General features: G+C 46.1%; 1 long non-coding RNA gene across 1 annotated transcript in view; it reads right to left on the bottom strand.

Moving 5' to 3' along the window:
- The window catches only part of LOC135898043 (uncharacterized), a 49,839-nt gene that overhangs the window by 24,789 nt on the left and 3,339 nt on the right, over nt 1-21,711 (bottom strand). The window contains exons 2-4 of the long non-coding RNA XR_010563245.2: nt 8,505-8,574; nt 5,966-6,011; nt 5,761-5,847 (exon numbers count right to left, since the gene is read on the bottom strand). This is a non-coding gene — a long non-coding RNA (uncharacterized lncRNA). The remainder of the gene's footprint in view (nt 1-5,760; nt 5,848-5,965; nt 6,012-8,504; nt 8,575-21,711) is intronic.

Genomic DNA, 21,711 nt, shown 5'->3' with positions numbered 1-21,711 from the left:
ATTGGAATAGAAACACATTGGAATAGTTTTACGTTATAGGGCCCCTTGACAACGAAGTGACAAAGCGAATGATTCGGAGGCCCCAAACACTTGGTTGTAGAGGTAATCGACTGTATTTGATGATGGATCACGTCTGTCCTCTTACTGGATGAAATATTAATACGTTAGTTGACTAATTAACTAATTGTTCGAGTGATGATTAATTAATTACATTCCGAGGCTTTACATGCCATGAACCCGATCTGATTATGAGGCACGCCGTAGTGGGGGACTCCGGATTAGTTTTGCCTTCTGGGGTTTCCTAACGTGCAGCTAAATCTAAGTACACGAACGCTTTTGCATTTCGCTGCTTCCGAGGCCGAAATTCGTGCTCGCGACCTCGATCTCAGTAGAGCCGAGCCATAGCCACTAAGCCACCGTGGCGGGCGGTTTGAATATTAATACGTTTCATTGCAACATAGTTTATAAAATAGCGGCACCATCTGCAGTGACTGTATGAACTTGAGAAAAAGCGCTCTTTTTTTCGCACTGCCATCAGTGCAGCCCTGATTTTGTCGCGAAGATATACACATGCATTGATTGGCGAAAACGATTAGACCTGCCCTTGTAAACTTTATATGACAATGCATGACCGCGCATGCTTCGAAGAGTCCCGAATTTGATAACAAACTGCTTAGTTAGCTGTTCTATAATGCTCATTTCGTGTTTTCAATAAAGCATGCTTTATAATGTGTAGTGTAAGGACAGAAACTTTCCAACGCTGTGAATTAATAATAGTATATGTGAAAATTGTGTATTAATTAATTAATTAATTAATTGATCAATTAATTTGTTACCCTCATGGCCAGAGGCATTACGGAGGGGAGAGGGTTACGGCAAATGAGAAAAATAAACAAATATAAGCAGTTAGAGCATTTAAGTACAAAGGCGTCTGATTATGCAGTTTTAGCTAGTGTTTACAGCGTCATGATAAATTGGTAGCAAACTAGGATGGTAAAGCGGTAAATACAAAAATACTTAGGTTACAACCATACAGTAAACAACAACAAAAAATGCTTCAATTACAGAACGTTAGATAGAATTGCTCGAAATCTTTGGTTATCGTAAATGGATACGACTTCACCAGGAAGATGGTTCCATTCCGCGGATGACCGCAGAAAAAATGACTGCGAAAAAGTTTTAGTGTGACATGACTCAAGACAAACTTTATAACGGTGGTCGATTCGAGGCGATAACTATCGTGGCTGAAAAATGAAATCTTTGCAGAGTGTTGAATGATGGTATAATTTATGAAAAAGAACTAAACGTGCGATTTTACGACGAGAAGAAAGTGAGGTAAGCTCAAGGTTGGTATCCATGGCAGACACACTTGAAGTCCTGTTGTACCTAGGTAAGATGAAACGAACTGAACTATTTTGCACAAGTTCTAAGAAATTAATTAGTTTGACAATGTCAGGATCCCAAACAGCGCATGCATATTCAAGTTTCGGACGTATAAGGGTAGTATAAAGTAGTATTTTTAGGGATGAAGAGGCGGTTGAAAAGTTACGGCGTTAAAGTTAAGCCAAACATGCGGTTAGCATTGCGGATTACGTAGTCGGTATGAGTATTAAAAAATAAATTATCAGAGATATGCACACCTAGGTATTTATAAGAGTGAACTAATTCCAAGGGAACGTTGTTTAGGTAATATGCATGCATGCTGTTAGTTATTCGGGATACACGCATCACCTTACATTTGCCAACGTTTAGTTCCATAGGCCAGTGTTTGCACCAGTTTGCTACACTAATTAGATCAGACTGAAGGTGGCTAGCATCCTCTGCATTAGTTATTTCACGAAAGATAACACAGTCATCAGCAAATAAGTGAATGCTAGATGATAGTGAGGAAGGGAGGTCGTTAATATAAATGAGAAACAAAAGAGGCCCGTGTACTGAACCTTGAGGTACACCGGAAGTTACGCTTCGAAGTGGGGAGTTATGGCCGTTTGCGGTTTGATATAAATGATGAGAAGGATGCACATTATTCGCAAACTATAAGAAGAATATTCGATGATTTTCGATTACATCCGCTTCTGTCACTATAAGACTTTTGTTCGATTCGGTCTCAAAAACTACCATTCGCACGCCTCTAAATACTGCCACTTACGAACACTACATCGCTTACCTAAATTCCAGGATGAGCGAAGAAGTCGCGAGGAAATTTAACATTTATTGCGAATTTGGTGCTCGTGGTATACCTTTGAGGTCGGCTGTATATCCGTTCGGCGGAACTGCGCCTGTATTGACAAACTTTCCCTGTAACAGCGTTTCGTCTTCGGCGGGTGTTCTGGCATCATTCAGTCGTCAAAGGGACTGTCGAGACGATGGCTAGTCGTGGGCAGTCACTCACTTCTGCGAGATAAGCCTCCTGAATGCGAGCCCACGAGGCCGATTTCACAGTATAGTTCGTACGAGGGGTTTTCGTAAGAATAGGCTCCGGCCAATCGGGATAGGTGATGCAGCATCGTAGCGAAGGCGGCCGGCCAATGAACTTGCGAACGACAAGCTTCGTGAATTCGGCCGCTGAAGGATAAAATAAAGCGGCCGGTATAACGTAACGGTCCTGTTCCAGTTCTTTTCCTTTTCGCGCTTCGCCAGAGGTCCGAGCGGCGCTCCGCTACCGCGATCAGCCGGTCATTCATGAAAGGGGGATGATACAAAAGGAATAGAATCTAGCGAATAGAATAGTTCCTGTTGTCAGATAAACTGGTACTCGCCTAAGGTTCAAAAGGAAATAAAACATACCTGTATAATGACGTTTCGAAACCGCTGCGGCTCGCTCGTTCATAATGAAGATGAGCGCAGGAGGGGGCAATTATTTATGCTTTAGGTGGCGCAGAGTTACGCATGTATATCTTAGGGAGATTACCCCGTGTGCGGTTAATCGCGTTTCTAGTCGTTTGAATGTGTAAATATTCTAAGAGTAGTCTTGAAGGTAGGCGCTTTTCTGTCGCGATTATGCTCGCAGCATCTCAATCGACGATGTGGTTAGTAGTCACGTGATAATCCGCACAGGCACTCGAACTTGCATAGCCTATCCTGACATCGCTCTGGTGCTGCTGAATCCTTTTAAAATGTCCAGTTTCACCTATGTAAAATGCATCACATCTCTTGCGCGGTGTCTTGTAGGTGACCCCTGGAAACCTTGACTTTTCCAAAGGGCCTTTCACGCGTACGAGATTCTGCCTTAGTTTGTTTGCTCGCACGTGCGCGACTTTTTACGCCGTATGTGCCAAAAACCCTTGCCAGTGCCTCACTGATCCCTTGCGCGGGGACGTAAATATATGTTTTATTTCCTTTTGAACCTTAGGCGAGTGCTGGTTTATTTGACAATGTATCTAAGGATAGCGCTCGTCCTGTCTGCTTCTAGTCTCTCTGTGTCACTTCGCGCTACAATTCAAGATCATGGTGTCACCCTCGCCTGACGAGTTTTCGTCAAACTTTACATTATGAATAGTCCCAGTATACCGGACAAGGGATGGTATTCACAAAACGTTCCTATAGGTTACAGCAAATGCCAGCGAATCGTGATGTTGGACTTATTATTTGTAAAGACGGACAGCGAACGGCAAGCAGCACTGATGAACGAATCACTTTGTGAATTCCGCTTCTGAAAAGGAGTAATTTCACGGCTGGACAGGGAACTTGCCATAGCGGGCACTCGCCTGTCGCAGGAAGCTTTTGCGGTCGCAAGAGCCTTCCACGCAGGCAGGTGCGTTCTGAGGAATATAACGAGAAAAATCAACGTCCGAATTCGCAAACCTTTTCGTTCTGTGCACTGGGTGTATCATCCAATTCGTTCCATCAAGCAAAGCTGTCTAACTCGACGACTAAAAAAACTTTTTTTTTTGTACAGTGGAACGCGAACACTTATTGACGCTGTTTGCTTCCTGGCATCCAATACTTGACGTCAAAGTAAGCAGTTAGCCAGCTATTTCTTTCACATTTTGTTTCACGATATAATGCTGCTTCATTTCAGCCATCGCCACAGTCATGCGCAGTTTTGACCAATCACGTGCACGCCACCTTCCGAAACCTGCGTTTCCCGAAGACTGATGCCATGTTCGCCTAAACAGCGTTAACGCGAAAGCCACATCAGCGGTCCTTCAAATCGCTATTTCGGCTTATAGCAGCGCTCACTTGACCTCAATTCTGCCCGCAGCTCCACGTAGGTCACTGTAATGAACGATCTGAAGCACGAAAGTGTCTAAAAACTTGTTTTTTATGCATTCCTGGCTTATACAGAAAAGCCAAAGCCGATATATTACAGGACATTACAGTAAATGAGCCTCGAGAGAGTGAAGTCAACCTTATCTTATGAGAACGAGTTGTTGTTGTTGTTGTTGTTGTTGTTGTTGTTGTTGTTGTTGTTGTTGTTGTTGTTGTTGTTGTTGTTGTTGTTGTTGTTGTTGTTGTTGTTGTTGTTGTATATTTCGCAGAGATGGCAATGAAGATCGAAGATCCCGAGAATTCGGCTGGCGGGAACAGCTACATACCGGTGTACCTTGGCGGTACCGCCAGGACGTACTTTTGAGAATTTATAGTGCCGTCTTGAGGATGTCTTCGAATGACACCCAACATGTTCTGATCCCGTCCTACTGATACGGCCTCGGAACGGCCTCAGTATACCCAGAAGAGGCAGAGTAACTTCAAGGATCGTTAGAGTACATCGAAAACGATTTATTCAAGTGGGAAAACTGCAGAAATACGCGTTCATCCCATGCAGACATCGTTCAGATTTGTACCAGGCTTTATTTCCTAACAACAAGGTCGCTACAGTTGTGGTTGTTCAGGATGTGAACCATGCTGCTCAAGAGCTCCCTCATTGCTAAGTGTCTCAGTGCCCTTCTCCGTGAGCCGGGGCAAGTTATTTCACTTCGGTGCCTCAGTGTTGACGGGAATCCATGGATACATGTCTTATACAAAGTTAAAAACACGCACACATAGAATGGGGTGTAACAAATATATATAGCTTAAGCTTATCTTCAAAGCTTTCAAATAAAACGGGTTGCTTCAGCATGTCCCATTTTGAATTTACCAACATCGGGCCACAGATATACTTTAAATGAAGGCAATGAATTCTTATCTTTTCATACGGAAGTCATTTCCTTCAGATGCACGTTTATAAGACATTTGAGGAACGCATGTCCTCAAGTAATACCGCGAGCTCCATAACGAGGATGTCCTCGCCTGGATGCCTGAGCCGTGGTGATCGAGCGTACTCGGCAGACGAACGTACTCGGCATGTACACATGATGCTATAGGATACATTATAAGAATACATTGTGAGGATGTTGTCGCGCTTTCTGGGAAACATTGCGGGCGGCGAACTCCTTCATTGTGCGAAGGCCCCGGTCGAGCGCCTCGCACCCCGAATATGGACACGTAACCAGCCTCGTGACACAGAAGACGCGGGGTTATCCCGCCTGCATCGCATCAGTGCCGCCCGCTGAGATGACGAATCCAGAACAACTTCTTCAAACCGTCATTAAGACATGCGACGGTCTTTTTGTGCACCCGGACGACGCGGACGGCAAGGAGCGGGAATAGTTTCCTTTCACGCTTTGTGAAATCACAACTGTAAGCACTACCGCTGCGGTGGCGCAGTGGGCGTCTGACCCCAATTCTGGGTTCGCGGCGCTGTGCTTGGCCCGGCCGGTCGCAATTTCGGCCAACACTGCGATCGCTCACGCGCGCGCGTCATGTCGCTCTACTTACTCCATCCGCCTTGGCTTGGCTGCGGCGAGGTCGGACTGCTGCCTCCCGAGCGAGGATGCAGCACGCCGGGGTGGTATTCCCGGAAGCCTGCGCAAAGAGCAGTAAGGCGTCCAGGCGCGCGCTTCTCCCGGATGCCCAGAGGATGGCTTCTCCACCGCGCGCTTATAGCACGGGATCCCATCAGGCCTAGTGCGAGCATACTTGCCTGTGTCCCTCCTCTCCGCCGACGGGGGAAACGGAATCGCCTTCACCTGCAACGGGGACGATGCGTGTCTGTCAGTGCCTTTCTTTTCAAGCGAGCAACGCGCAGCGGCGCACGCAGGAAACGCCGCGCATAGCGGCCAGCGGAAGAGTGGCGGCCCAGACGCGAGTGAGCTCATGGCGCGCTTTCTCCAAATTACGGGGTGACGTCGCTAGCGACTAAATGGCGTCCGGTTTACCCCAGGGCGACGGCATCACTATTTCATCCTGGATACCTTTACATATAGAGTGTGCTGCTTCAGACGGCAATGACTCAGTTTATTCTTTTTATATATATATATTCCGAATTTTTCTGTATTTGCTCGCCTGCAGTATACCTAACCGAAATACGGTTGCAATATCATTGGATTTTACGTGTTTTGTTGAAAGCGCCATATCGCACAGCTTCGGGCTAAGCAATGCAAATGTCAGAGCAAAGGCACTGACATACACGCGAGGACAGGATCCTACATGGATACGGATTAATAATAATAATAATAATAATAATAATAATAATAATAATAATAATAATAATAATAATAATAATAATAATAATAATCAGCCTGGTTACGCCCACTGCAGGGCAAAGGCCTCTCCCATACTTCTCCAACTACCCCGGTCATGTACTAATTGTGGCCATGTTGTCTCTGCAAACTTCTGAATCTCATCCGCCCACCTAACTTTCTGCCGCCACCGGCTACGCTTCCCTTCCCTTGGAATCAAGTCCGTAACCTTTAGTGACCATCGTTTATCTTCCCTCCTCTTTACATGTCCTGCCCATGCCCATTTCTTTTTCTTGATTTCAACTAAGACGTCATTAACTCGCGTTTGTTCTCTAACCCAATCTGCTCTCTTCTTATCCCTTAACGTTACACCCATCATTATTCTTTCCACAGCTCGTTGCGTCGTCCTCAATTTAAGTAGAGCCCTTTTCCTAAGCCTCCAGGTTTCTGCCCCGTACGTGAGTACTGGTAAGACACAGCTGTTATACACTTTTCTCTTGAGGGATAATGGCAACCTCTTGTTCATGATCTGAGAATGCCTGCTAAACGCACCCCAGCCCATTCTTATTCTTCTGGTTATTTCAGTCTCATGATACGGATCCGCAGTCACTACCTGTCCTAAGTAGATGTATTCCCTTACCACTTCCAGTGCCTCGCTACCTATCGTAAACTGCTGTTCTCTTCCGAGATTGTTAAACATTAGTTTAGTTTTCTGCAAATTAATTTTTAGACCCACCCTCCTGCTTTGCCTCTGCAGGTCAGTGAGTATGCATTGCAATTGGTCCCCTGAGTTACTAAGCAAGGCAATATAATCAGCGAATCGCAGGTTACTAAGGTATCCTCCATTAACTCTTATCCCCAATTCTTCCCAATCCAGGTCTCTGAATACCTCCTGTAAACACGCTGTGAATAGAATTGGAGATCGTATCTCCCTGCCTGACGCCTTTCTTTATTTGGATTTTGTTGCTTTCTTTATGGAGGACTACGGTGGCTGTGGAGCCGCTATAGATATCTTTCAGCATTTTTACATACGGCTCGTCTACACCCCGATTAATTATGTGGGCGCCTTAAAAGGAGGGGGGGGGGGGGGGGAAGAGAGGTAATAGACATCTACCCGTTGATCCCCCCCCCCCCCCCCATGCAGAGAATGGCTCTCACTGACATTTGTGTCTGGTAGACGCAGATACCATCGAATGTTGGTCGGGCGAATAATGATTTTAGAGAGCTCTTCGTCGCATTTGTCGAGCTACACACGAAACATGATTACGTCAAGTTTGCAAGTGATTGTGGGAGTGTCAGAGGAAACCCATCGTCGCAACTCCTAGCATGAGCTTATTCCGCAGGTGAACCGAATTAGAAGCAATCGGTGCCATCCGAAACTGCTCCGACCGCTGCTATAGTGCTCCGCAGACGCAGCTGAGACTACGAGGCACGCGCGTGCGAGTACAGGGGTCGCGCACACAAATAGCGGGACATTTGAGCTATCGTTTTCCGAGCTTTTCTTGAGACGAAAAGAAAGGCGACTGTCGCATCAAGTTCGCGACCAGCCCTGACAGCATACACACACGAGTTAGAGTGAGGCTCTTTCGCGCAGCGTCGACGCGCGGTGCTTCACTGCCTGCGCCTTTGACCTAAGGAGGAGCGCGCTTCCAGGGCTATCGCCCATCGTGAGCGTTGTTTGCGTTCCGCCAACAGAAGGGTGAACGACTTGATTATACAGCAGCGCACGGCTTCGCTTCATTGCGAAGCTACAGAGCACAGTCTCATTCTTGCGAGACACTATAGTTGGGTGTTGGCGCGCTTCTCGCACGCACCAGGACGTTGAAAGTGAGTCCAGCAATGCCCCAATATGACCTCTCTCACACCTTCATATGGGACGTCAAGACCGTTTCGATGGCGCTACGAAAGTGTGCATGTGCGCGATCCATGCACGCGGAATGCGGGCCACCACCTCTTGGCGGTTTTGAGGCTCTTGAAGCCAGCATGCTTCTATTTACGCACCTTCCATCGGTCGTTGTCCTTGGAGCCTCCCGTGTTGCTCTTCCCCGGCATCGTGCGGTTCTCGTGCGGTCTGGAAATTACAAGACAGGAGGCGCTCAGCTGAGTCGGAGTAGTGGCGATGTGCCGCGCATACGCCGTGCACTGTGCGAGAGAGACTGCGTGGTCACCCGGCCGCTCTCCTCACCACACCACGGCCTCGTCACCGTTTATCGGCCGTCTTTCCCTTTTTTTTTTACCCTTTGTTTTCACGTTTCAGATATACCCCCAAAATAGCTCAGCACTGCACCCTTCTCCTCTCCTGTATCTTTCCTGACGCATCCATGCATGCATTCTTCAGCGCGCGCTGTTATGCCACCAGCCGTCCCACGCTTCTTACTCGTGTCTTTATCGGTTTGTAGTGCGCATTCCACGTCCCTGTGTCACCTGTTATCAGCAGCATGCCTCGATAGGCGCATTTCGAGCCTCCCCCTTCCACCCTTCAACGTTTAAACGTAAACGTAAACACAGAGCCTGCTGTAAAGAGAATATCACCACGTGAAACTCGTTTCACTTTGGTGTAAAGCATTATCGTCGCCTCGTGGGAAAGTGCGCAGTTAGCGGCGTATTGTCACCTGTTGAAACTTGGCACGTAGATTATAGCCGCTAAAATAAGCTCCCTCACCCACCCCCGCCTTGCCCTTTCTTTTTTCGAAATACGGGGCACGCGTTGTTTACGTTTACAATATACGCAAACAAATCTCATTGTTTTCACGACACCGACGTAATGCGCGACTATGCGCGTGTAGAAATGCAGCGCTGCATATGTGCAAGCTGAACAGGTCAAAGCACTTCGAAGTGCGAAAGTTCTTCGGAGGTTCTTCTTTATACAGGGTGTTCCACCTAACTTGAGCCAAACACTGAAAATATGCAAATGCTACGCAGCTGCACAGAACCAAGGCAATGTTGCTTGCCGTCGCTTGGAGATACTCGGAATATTTTCTGCATTCCGCCGAATTAGATCATTACTCTTTATTAATTAATTAATTGATTAATGCAGAAAATAATGTGAGTATTTCCAAGCGACGGCAAACAACATCACCTTGGTTCTGTCCAGCTGTGTAGCATTTGTGTATGTTCAGCGTTTAGCTCAATTTAGGTGAAATACCCTGTATAGCTAGAAAGCTGCTGCAGACAGAGGAAGGCAAAATAACAGAAAGGGTGCTCTTTCTGCTTCTTTACCTCGTCCCTTGTCCTTTGTTTGCTCTGGTTCTCTAGTTATAAATCATGCACCTACTAGCCTAGAAACTATTCTCTTTAACATTTGTAGGTGCTTGACCGGAGCGATTCCTTGCGCCTTTCATACAAAGGAGAGAGGGCATGTTTGCACTTTCGGCGTAAAATGTTAACAGAGGGATGGTTACTCGGTCAACTGATTTTTTGCGGAGAACTTATTTGTTCCTACTGTTCTTCCTGCTCTGTGTGTTCTGCCTAATTCTTTGAGATTTGTCATCTTGCTCATTCTTTCCTCTTCCTTCCCCGTCTTCCTATCTTCCATTTCTACGTCTCTGTCTCCTCCTTTCTGAAGCGTTGTGCCCGTTCCGGTGGCAGTTGCCAGCCTGCTCCTCGCTTTCTTTCCTGTCTAGTGTATCAATCAATCAATTAATTAATTAATTAATTAATTAATTAATTTCTTTATTAAAGTTCCCAGACACAACCTCGAGGGTTTTGGCGCTGGCGCACCCGGCAACACAATTCACAGGAAGCACAATGCAAGCTCACACCTACACACGCGCGCACAGATAAAAAAGAACAATAATTTCGCGAATACACACTTTACAAACAGAGCACAAAACGTATGCACGAAGAGAATACAAAGCAAAAGTGGAGAAACAGAAGAAAGGATTACAGAATGACGGAGCACACGACAGATATGAGAGTTTTTGTTCAGTTCAAATTCCTCTGCATTCTATGTTTATGTGTTTTCAAAACAAGTAGTTGTAATAATAATAATAATAATAATAATAATAATAATAATACTTTTATTAACAAACCTTGCAAGTTCGCCTAAGCCATCACAGTGGCTTTTCACGCGAAACCTGACAATCAGCAACGAGACTTAGCCACAAAACTAACTACATTAGAAAAAAAAGAAAAAAGAATAAGCGTGACACAATTCCCGCTGCCACACCCACAGCTAACTAGACCTCAATCTTCCACATTGAGAATGTTACAAACGGGATCTTTCCCTTCGAGAGGAAAGTTTAGCCGCTTTGCTCCGGACATCGACCCACACTGCCCCGAGTGCAATGAAGAGTATTGCTCGTTAGCACACATGCTCTGGCAATGTTCTGCGTTACAAAACACATCTTTTAATAAACAAGAGGACTGGGAAGAGGCCCTTAAAAGCGGCGATCCCCAGGACCAACTAAGGGCTGTCCAAAGGGCCCGCGAACGGGCGGAGAACCATGGTCTTCCGGCCCCAACGTGGGAGCGGCCCGCAACTACGACTTAGTAGTTCCTTAGGACCTCAATAAAGTTTGTTGACTGACTGACTGACTGAAACCTAATTGTGGACGATAAAATACAAGGGACAAAAGGAGGTACAAACTGAAGACATGACTTATAATGACGCAGATAGGAAAATATGATGCCCATAATCATTCCACGTATAATTCCTGCACATCACGTTACTTTTATTTTCTAAGCATGCTCGTGATTGATTGTTTGATTGATAATAATAATAATTGCTGCTATAATCTACCTATCTATCTATCTATCTATCTATCTATCTATCTATCTATCTATCTATCTATCTATCTATCTATCTATCTATCTATCTATCTATCTATCTATCTATCTATCTATCTATCTATCTATCTAATCTTTTTAGAGCACAAACAGCTCTGAAAGACCAGCATACATGAACTTGAAATCCCATGGCGCCTGTACATCGCGTTACTTTTATGTTCTAAGCATTGTCGTGATTGATTGATTGTTTGATTGATTGATTGATTGGTTGATTGATTGATTGATTGATTGATTGATTGATTGATTGATTGATTGATTGATTTTGTTTAAGATTCAAAGACAACACTGGGTGTATGGAGAGGCCGCAGTGGAGTCCTCCGGATTAATTTTGACCGCCTGGAGTTCTTCAACGTGCATCTAAATCAAAGATCCTTTGGAAACGTTCGTGCATTGCGCCTCCGTCAAAAATGCGGCAGCCGTGGTCGAGAAATAATCCGCGACTTCGTGCACAGCATGCAAAACGCCTTAGCCACTGAGCCACCACGACGGGTTGAACATGTATGCACAGAGGTTTCCAACAGACGAAACATATGGCGGATTGCAAAGGCAAAAAAAGCTATACTCGAAGCACACTGCGCTGCCTGATGTCAACTTCTTAATGTTAGCCGATGCGGAACGATAGAAGAGTAACATTAATGATGTCCTCTTTTATTTTATTATGGAAAAAAATATCTGGAGCTTTACGTGTCAAAACCACGATATTTGATTATGAGGCCCACCGTAGCGAACGACTTCGGATTAATTGAAATCACTCGGAGTTCTTTAACGTGCACCTAAATCTAAGTACGCGAGCGTTGTTTGCACTTCGTCCCCATCGAAATGCGGCCGCCGCGGCCGGGATAGAACCCCGTATTTCATTATGCTGAAGACACTTTCAGGGCGCAGTGACCTCTATAATTTGACATCCCGGGCTCACCTTAATTGACTTTAGCACTTGCTAGTGGTCCTTGGTTTATCATAACTTTGAGTTATTGAAAGAAAAGGCAGGAGGGGGTGGGGCGATTGAAACTATAACTAACCCGACCATGCTGACGCTCACGGAAGAAAGAAGGTATGACGAAAAGATTATATATATATATACAGTAAAAGCTCGTTAATTCGAACCGCAAGGGGAAGCCGCTTCAGTTCGAATTAACGAAAGTTCGAACTAACGAAAGTGAAGGAGGGCAACAGTACACTGCGATTTGGAAGCAGTAGGGCATGTCAGAAATTTGGCGTGTCAAAAAGTGATGGCGTGTGCCGCGGGCACACGCCATCTTCAAGTCGAAGCTCTGGGTCCGACTGTGCCACACCACCGATGTCCACCGAAACGAACGTTAGCCGAGGCTTAACACCATTCCAATGAATCGCGACGGCCGATACCTCCTAAGCTGAAAACAGAGGTGCACAACCGATGAAGACTGCCGAGACAAAGACGCTGAGCATGTGAAGGTGGCGAAGGCCCTGATTCGTTGGTTCTTGATTGCAAGCGCAGCTGCTACGTACTTGATTCGCTGTGTTTTGGAGCTCGCCGTGCCATCTCTGCACAACATTAGCAGCTGTACAAGATTTGCAAAGCCTCCGAGATTCGCAACGGGCAAGAAGTCTCCGAGGTTACGTAGAACGGAGAGGCGGCAGCCACCGCTGCCTTCTGGCTGACCCCACGTCGGTTAGATTTTTGTCCGATTTTGCCTTCTCTCGCCATTCTCTCCGTTTCGGAGGCAATACAGCCTTGTTTGTAAGCAGTAGGCGCGCTTCTCTGGCCGTGTGCCAGGCGAGCGTAGTTCGAATTATCCGTGAGGGAACCTTCTCGCGTTCGAATTAACGGACTTTTTTATACATAGACTTCTATGGAGCTTGGCCGGACCAAATCGTACAGTTCGAATTATCCATAAATTCGAATTATTGAAGTTCGAATTAACGAGCTTTCACTATATATATATATATATATATATATATATATATATATATATATATATATATATATATATATATATATATATATATATATATATATATATCACAAGAAACTGCCAGCAATAGCGAGCGTACATTTTCATGAGACAGATCAAAGAAGCAAAGAAGCAAACACATCCGGTGCAGGTAAATAACTATCCCACATGCGCACAATTTCATGTAAAACAAACACGAGGTGCGCTACAGCAGACGCGAACAAACGCTTGACGCAAAGCACAAATCGACACAGTGCATGGTTCGCGTACGTTCCTTCACTTCCGTCATCCCCAAAGCTTCGCCCGCACAGATGACGGAATGCTATACAGCTATCGTGCCTGCAAGTGCACGTGCAGATACGCGCGTTCTGCACGTATCGCAGCCAAGCAGCATGCAACGGACAGGTGATGATATCAAATGCGCGCGCGGCTCGCCCAAATGTCACGCGATGCAATGTTGCGACCTATATCAGAAACATATTAGCCATATTAGCGCTAAATAAAAACCTTGGATGAGCAGACGCGCTGACGTCCGCCAAGGCCATACAGCTTCACGGTCGTCGGTCGATGCGGCGCGAGAGTGAATGCAATATGATGAGACAGAAACGTGGCGCGGTCGTTTCCGAAATCCTGTCAAGGTTCCCGGAGCTATTCCAATCTTGCGCTTAGGGGTCGCGGTAAATGGGGGGAGAGGTGGTTTGAGAAGTGGCCAAATGTGCGTTATTAGCCTTTCCAAATGCATTTGCAAGCAGCGTACGCGGCTTCCCCTTAGTTTACGCTGCCGCGTGAAGGGCGCTTAGAAGCTCGTATATCGTAAAACTTGATCGCTCAGTCCTCGGAAGCAGCTTGTGGCAATCCTGCGGTCGACATTCGAGTCTGCGAGCCATTTGGACATTGTAATATACCCTCTGTCCGACATACGCGACAAGACGTTCAGAGACGCGCAAGAGTTGCCCTGTTAAACCAACTCTTTTATAACACCGGGCACCGTCGTTGTTTGCGTTCACATCAGTCTATATTAATTCCACTGCAGAATTACGGTCTCTCTCTGTGACTCTTCCGGAGATCTCCCACTTATTCTGGCCTGAGTCAATCAAACCCATCTTTACACGAGCAAATATTCTGTTGTCACCACTTCATTCGAATGTCATCACATCGCGTTTCCATTCCCTTAGGGCATCCATCCTATTACTCAGCGCACGTCACCTTTTCTACACGTGACCAACCAAGTTATACAATCTACCCTGGGCCGCTATTTTGTAACGATGCCTTATGCCTTATTCTATGCTATTCTTATCATCCACCACACACGGCCACCTGATGCCGTTGATAATGTGGGCAGACCGTCGCTCTGACCACTGGCCAAGCGCAAAAAGCCTGAAAAAGCATAGAATCGGAAAAGGCATCGCTGCAAAATACCGGTTCTGGTTTTGTCTACGCTATCATATTCAGTGCCTACGGTCGCTTCGTGGTCTTCAACTTCCTTGAAGTTTCTTTGTCACCTTCCGAATTTCGGCCCCATGGGTAAATCAAAGCTGTCGCAATAGCATAACATTAATGGGACGTATTATTTATCTACGTAAGCAGGCTTATTAAAATGCCACTCAACGCAGAAGAACGCAGCGCGAAGGATGTTGCAAAGCACGCGAGCCGCGCGCAGCGTATACAACGCAGTCATAATTTGTAGTTCAACCGGGAATAATAAAATGGCACGCACAACCAGCGCGAGAATAGCAACAACGAGAAATAAATAAAACGATTGTTGCTAGTTGGGGTGGTGTCGCTTCGGGAGATGTTCGCTTTGTGCGCTGATTACAGTGCATTGTTTAAAAATCGCCCAGTTTGCCACCTGTCGATGTTGCTGGCTTGGGAGTAACATTACATGTCCAAGAATTCCTGTTCGCACATTCCTGTTTTTTATTTTTTTCCCCTCCGCTTGCCAGGAACAAGAAAAAAAAATAAGGGAAAGGAGAAGAACGAGAACGAGATAACCTTTCGTTTTGTCTCTGCGTTGGCGTTTGTTTGCCTTCTTCATCCAAACGAGGTGCTTCGCTGCGCGCAATGTAATGAGCGGGTAGAGGCGCTCTGTTGGAAAACGAAGGTAGTGTGGCGAAGACATGCGCGAAGAAGGACGAAATTAGCGCAATTGTATCAAACGCGTCCGAAGTACGTACAACATAGGCAAGCGCTCGCTGGTTTCGGTAAGCAAAACAAATCGCCCAGCTATAGCGCACGCCCAGATCAGCGAGCGGGGGGTGGCCGGCCACAAAGGCGCGACCTTCGTTTTCGCTCGGCAGCTCTGTATGTTTGCCATCGTAATCTGCGCGCGGCTCGCGCTTGTTTCTCACGGGCGTATATCTGCGAACCTTGGAACCCAGGGAGGCTGAAAAACACTGCCAGGGCACCGAAGACGAGGCGCGCTTCGCGGCGTGTGCAGACTGCGGCTCGGGCGGCGCGCGGTTTGGCTTCATTGCGCCCCCGCACGCAGCAAGCAGGAGTGCGAGGAACGACCGGAACGACGCTGGCGTCGATCTGTATACGCCGCCGGCATAAGCGCGAGACGGCGCGTTGTCACGAACACTAAAAAGTAACGTTTAATCTAAGCGGATTTGACGTGGCACGAGACTTTCTTTACTATACATCTCGAACAGATACGTTCCAGTCTTTTTATAAGGAGTTGAATTTAATATATACATAACAGACAGCTTAAAAGCCGAAGATCACACTTGACGGATCTGTCCCCGGTGTCGCTTAGTGTTCCGGAAACCCCTGAGGAAGGAACGGACCGGCAGAGGCGGCATTTGGAAAAAAGAGACCAGGAGGGAGCTTTTTTCCTGCGTAGTATGGAGAGAGGCGGAGTACTTTAAAACAGAACATCCCCCGCTAAGCAAACCAATTTGTAGATCACATTTTGTTGATTCTTCTCTGGCGAATCTGCAAGTTATTTCTGCATATATGTTTATGAATTAAAATTTTATCTTGACCACTGATAGCGGACTGGGACAGAATGTTAAATTAAATTCTCGGGTTTCACGTGCCAAAACTAGGATAGGGAAGAGAATGTTCAAACAAGCAACTCGCACATAGTTGGTTAAAGGGCAGTTGATGGTGTACAGTATATACATATAAGGAGGGTGTAGCATCTAATCTTTGATTGGCACTCGGGCGGCGAAAGGAACGCACCGATTCAGAGCAGTGGACAAAGTCGCGCTGGGCACAAACATTGTGGGCTCGGGGCCCGTCTTGTATGGAAATATCGCCATGTCACGCCGACATTATTTATTTATTTATTTATTTATTTATTTATTTATTTATTTATTCAACACTTAAAACCCGGAAAAGGCAATTTCAACAGGTGATGGACAAAAATACAAATTTAAAGATACATAAGTAGCACACCCTGCGACTCTAGCGCTCTTGCATAAATAAATATGCTTGTATAGGTGTGAGGTGCACCAAGATGGTGGTGGCAATAATGAACCAAGTTTGCCAGCGTTTGCCCGGCCCAGGCATCGTTAGCATCAAGCCGTACTACATCATGAGATCATTGCTCTGCGAAATGTCTAAGAGCAGACGTGCCACCGATCGCCATTTCATCATGAAAAGATGAGTTCGGACAGGTTTTGGGGGAACGTTGACATCTCTGCCAATGCGTTGAAAAACACAAATCGTCCAGAGCGACAGGCTGTGCAGTCGCTGCTAAATGAGCACCGTCCCCCACCAGCACTCAGTGCGCAAACAGGGTAGAAGAGGCCCAACCTATACATCGAATGACCGTGCTGGTTCGCGAACCAATATAAAATCCATCGCGCGGCCTGTTCGAGATATGTATAGCCTCCGTTCTGTCGGGCATGATTGATGTGCAGGGGACAGAATATGGGAGACGTGCGTTCGTAGCTATAGTTGTATAGCTACTTCGCGAGAAATAATAATCTATGGAGGATGAGACTTCGCTCTGGCTGGCCATCAGTACACGTGCATTTCAAGCCCAATACGCGATGATACCTACACAATAAGCACCTGTTCTAACTTCGTTACTATAAATGTCCTGCATGCAGCTACGTCTCTGTTAAGGGCGACTATACACAATGTTTTAATTTAACGAGTCCCAGAACATTACTTTAATTGGTTAACATGTACATCGATATGTTTATCAAAATGAAAACGAAAAATTTATAGCGGGTTATTTAACGGATTTACGTATTGATACAAACTACTTCAGTTATAATGTCGAACGAGGAAGTTGGGCGACGTTTGGAGAATGTCACTAGCTTAATCTTGCTGACACTAACTTTCGCCAACCACATCGTACACGAGTTCGCTAAAGCACTTATATACCTTGAAGCATAACACGATCATCTTCACTGATATGATAAATAACACAATCGGCGTGATAAAGCTGGACAAAGGAGGATTAGGAACGTCGTCGATGTAAACCAGGTACAGCACAGGGGCGATATCGAGACCCTGAGCCACTACGCAGTTCGCAATAACAGGCGCTGAAACAATGTCACCCACAATAACCGATTGCTACATGTTATAAAGTATTCTTTGAACAACGCAAGCGCACTTTGAATCACACGAATACTCATATGTGGCTTCGTTAATGCACGCCGACATAAGAAGCACGGTTGGACGTCATTGAGAGCTCAACGAATAGAGCGTCAACCTGGGGCGCTATAATGTAAAACTATTCCAAACTTTTCTATTCCAATTCTGCAATCAGCCCTCCGCGATTGGTCAAAAAACTTTTGGACCACCCCCAGTTTACCTGTCTGTCACGCGACGTCACGAAAACCGCGATAGCTCGCTATCTAATAGGGTACACACTGATTATGCATGATATGACCGAACAAAAGAAAAATAGTTATTTCTGATTCGACGCCTTTTCGCCATTGACCCTCGGCTATTGGTCAAAAGCTTTCGGGCTGCACCCACTTCACCTGCCTGCCACGCGACGTCACAAAACCGCAAAAACTCACCGTATCAGAGTGACGTGTACGCGTTAAAGATGCATTTATATGCCGAACAAAACTGAATTTTTTTCGTAATAGCCGCACGCAGCCCCGTTCCGAAAGGAATAAAAGGTGTCTGCCGCCGATTGCTCAGGCACTGGCTACTCGCACCTGCCGGAGAGCATGAGTTTATTTGGGTATAATAAATCTTTCTGCGTAGCCGTGCAACGTTTTCTAGTACTTTCGGCACGTTTACGATCTCGTTATGCTAACTATTCTTAACTTAGGATCTGTTTCAGCGTCATTTTTAAGCTTCCGATGCATGCCGCCGCGGTTTTCGACCAGCCACCGCAAGCTAAGTAAGGGAAAGCGGACCAGTCAAAGGCGCCGGCACCACCCTCTTCATCCGGTTATCAATTTTCAGTGCAGTGGCTCGGCCCCATCGAATTTCCCTCCGCTTGAACGTGCTCCTCGCCTATTGTCAGCCAATTAGATAAGACAAGCCGCTCAGTGTAGGCAATGTTATTCGTTTTTCAAGCAAACAAAAGTGACCTCCTATGAACGAGGAGAGCGTTTGATTGGTCTGTTTAGACAAACCTGCGGGTGACCGCCCGATGCTTGCGTCGGCGGTTACGCAAATTTGACGTCAGGGGATTGGAATAAAAACATATGGGAATAGTTTTACGTTATAGGGCCCCTTATTCGAGAGATGAATAAGGTCGGCAACGGCCCAAACGGTGGACTCACAGGAGCGTCCTCGTTGCAAGCCACGTTGCTTATGAGGTTGTTGGACTAGTTTTGCACGGTGCTGTAAAAAAGCATGCTCGATAAGCTAGCATGGCATCAATTGGCATTGCCGTAACAAGTGTGTTCATGCTCGCACTACGGGAATAACGCATTCGCTTGAAGACTGAATGTACTCAGGATTTGTACGCATTGCTGCCGAGTTTTGAGGCGCTGCAACCGGGCATTTTGCGCGTTTTATTTAAAGCGTTTAAAAAATAAAATGCCATAAAGGTGTCTTTGTTTGCTGTTGCGGCTCAAATGCTGAGTATGTGTTACCACACAGGAAACTATTCCAAGGCACGATCGAGGAAGAATGTTGATGATTTTATCTGTGCAAAGTGAAAGTGAAGATATAGGAACCTCAGCATATAGGGCGACGAAGGTAGTCCTAAATATAAATGCAGGGTATAGGCCATTTTATTTTAGGAAAAACTGAAAGCTCTTCGGGACAATTAGAAGCTGAGAATTTGGTGGGAGCAGCCCGCATTCACAGGTGATATATTATAGCTTGTACGATTTAAAATCCATAAATGTAGATTCGAAGAAATGGCCAATACAGATGTTCGTGATTCTTGCAGGCAAAGTGTCGATCCTGCCAAAATGCCTTTTTTTTTTTCTCTCTTTTACGTCTTGCAAGTCCCTCGAACAGTGAGTTGATTGCAGTATACTGCCGGACATGAAGAAAGTGGGGGGTTTTTTTCTTTCTTTTTTTCCGTTCTCCAGGACGGTTTCAGATTATATACTTTCGGTGCGCCCTGGTTGTTGGATGCGGGCAGCTCGATGCGGTCAAAAGCTTACATGACAGTGTCATATGTCATAGGAACACATACGTTCATTTCGTATTTGAATACAGCGCCCGTCTTGTATGTGTTCGTTTCATCCTCGTGTTTAGCGCGTTTATATGAAAACTGTCAAGATGAACTAATTCGCCCATATCAAGGTAGCATTGATACTTTCGTACTTTCGATATACCACAATTCTCTTTCGTAAATTGCCATCCGCAGTGATTGTGTGATAGCTGGAATATGTCAGCGAGGACTGATTGAATGCGGGACCATTGGCCATCTTACTTTTGGCTTATGGGAGACGCCGACTTAGGTTGGAACACAAGCATTTTTCTCAATCTTTCGGGGAGTATATCGTCAAGTTTTAGCATTCTCGTGAAACACCGAATGCGTCTGTACAATTACTTTCACGCATAAGAATGAACCGCAGAATACGCTTCGTTCCGGTATCACGATTGATTCACCCTGTACTAACAGCCCAGGATTGCGAAACTGTAACACATAATAGAGGGTACATGTGGTGCGGCGGAAACACCACACAAGGCAAAAGAAGGAGAGCTCCGGTCCCGTCTGCTTTCTCGTTTCTTGTCACGTGTTGCGTTTCCGGCACACCAGGCCGCTATATTATATACATGTGGCATCGGCGGCTACGAGCGTATCCTGGGTGCCTCAGCAAATGCCGTCGAAATTCCTTAAAGACAGAAAATGTGCGATAATCAAGCAATTGCCTCGGGGTAGCTTTTACTACAGAGAAATATGCTGTAAAATGGCTCGAGATAGTAATTATACAAGTAATTATGAAAATTAGACTAACTTTTGAACCTAAAAAGTAAAACGATAGATCACAATGCAAGACTTGAAGCAAACGCGTCATCGGAGGTGCTCATAGCCAGTTCCAAATATGCGAAAAGCTCACACTGTTAATTGCCTGCAGGGTAATGGAACTACCCAATTTCACCCAAACACCCGCAAGTGAACTGCCGAAGAGCCCTCGTATCGCGGGTTGCGCCGAGGAACGCAACACGCCCGCCGTGGTTGCCCAGTGGTTATGGTGCTGGGCTGCTGAGCACGAGGTCGCGGGATCGAATCCCGGCCACGGCGGCCGCATTTCGATGGGGGCGAAATGCGAAAACACCCGTGTACTTAGATTTTAGGTGCACGTTAAACATCCCCAGGTGGTCGAAATTTCCGGAGTCCTCCACTACGGCGTGCCTCATAATCAGAAAGTGGTTTTGGCACGTAAAACGCCATAATTTTTAAGAACGCAACATGCGTCTAGCTCGTGTCGTCGTTTTCGCAGGCACGACTGGCCTCTTAATCTTCAACAGTAACTGGTTCGTATAGCAATATCACTTTTGCGCAGCTACGCTAACATTAGCGCTTGGTGACCGCTTGGTGCGCCGACGGCGGTAGTTACAATGTCCAAAACTGAATGCAGAGGCAACGGCAGACACTGCAATCGCGGTTAATACTTCAACATTAGAAGCGAGACATAGAAATGCTGCGCCCTTGAAGGCCGCAAATTGCGCGTACATGTGCGACACCAACTTCTGAAGAACCTCGACAATGTCTGTTGTAGAGGCTAGAAAGTGTTTGCGATCAGAGAGGGAAGACGCTTCTCAGAAGCCACTTTGGCGTAGGGCACACAATGCAAAGAGATAATGGACCGCGCTGAACGATCTACAGCGTGCGATGTCCTATCGCTTGAGCACAAGGAAGTTATCTGCGACCCGAATGGCCGCATCTCGCGCTGCTCTGTAGAGCGAAAGCAGTTAATGCATGCAAAAGTATAAAACAAAATTTGCAAGCTGCATGTTCAATGCAATTTCATCCTACACGACTTGAGCGTGAAATACTTGCCTGTGTTGATCCATGCGGCTAAACGCAATAATTAGATATAACAGCTCTTATCGCACACTACCTGGGTCCCACTACAGAGCGCAAAAAGAAAAAGAAAACAAAC

Source organism: Dermacentor albipictus, chromosome 1 (assembly GCF_038994185.2).
Source record: "Dermacentor albipictus isolate Rhodes 1998 colony chromosome 1, USDA_Dalb.pri_finalv2, whole genome shotgun sequence".
NCBI classification, from domain to species: domain Eukaryota; kingdom Metazoa; phylum Arthropoda; class Arachnida; order Ixodida; family Ixodidae; genus Dermacentor; species Dermacentor albipictus.
Note: the sequence above shows the minus strand (reverse complement) of the source record. Positions and strands in the feature narration are given on the sequence as shown.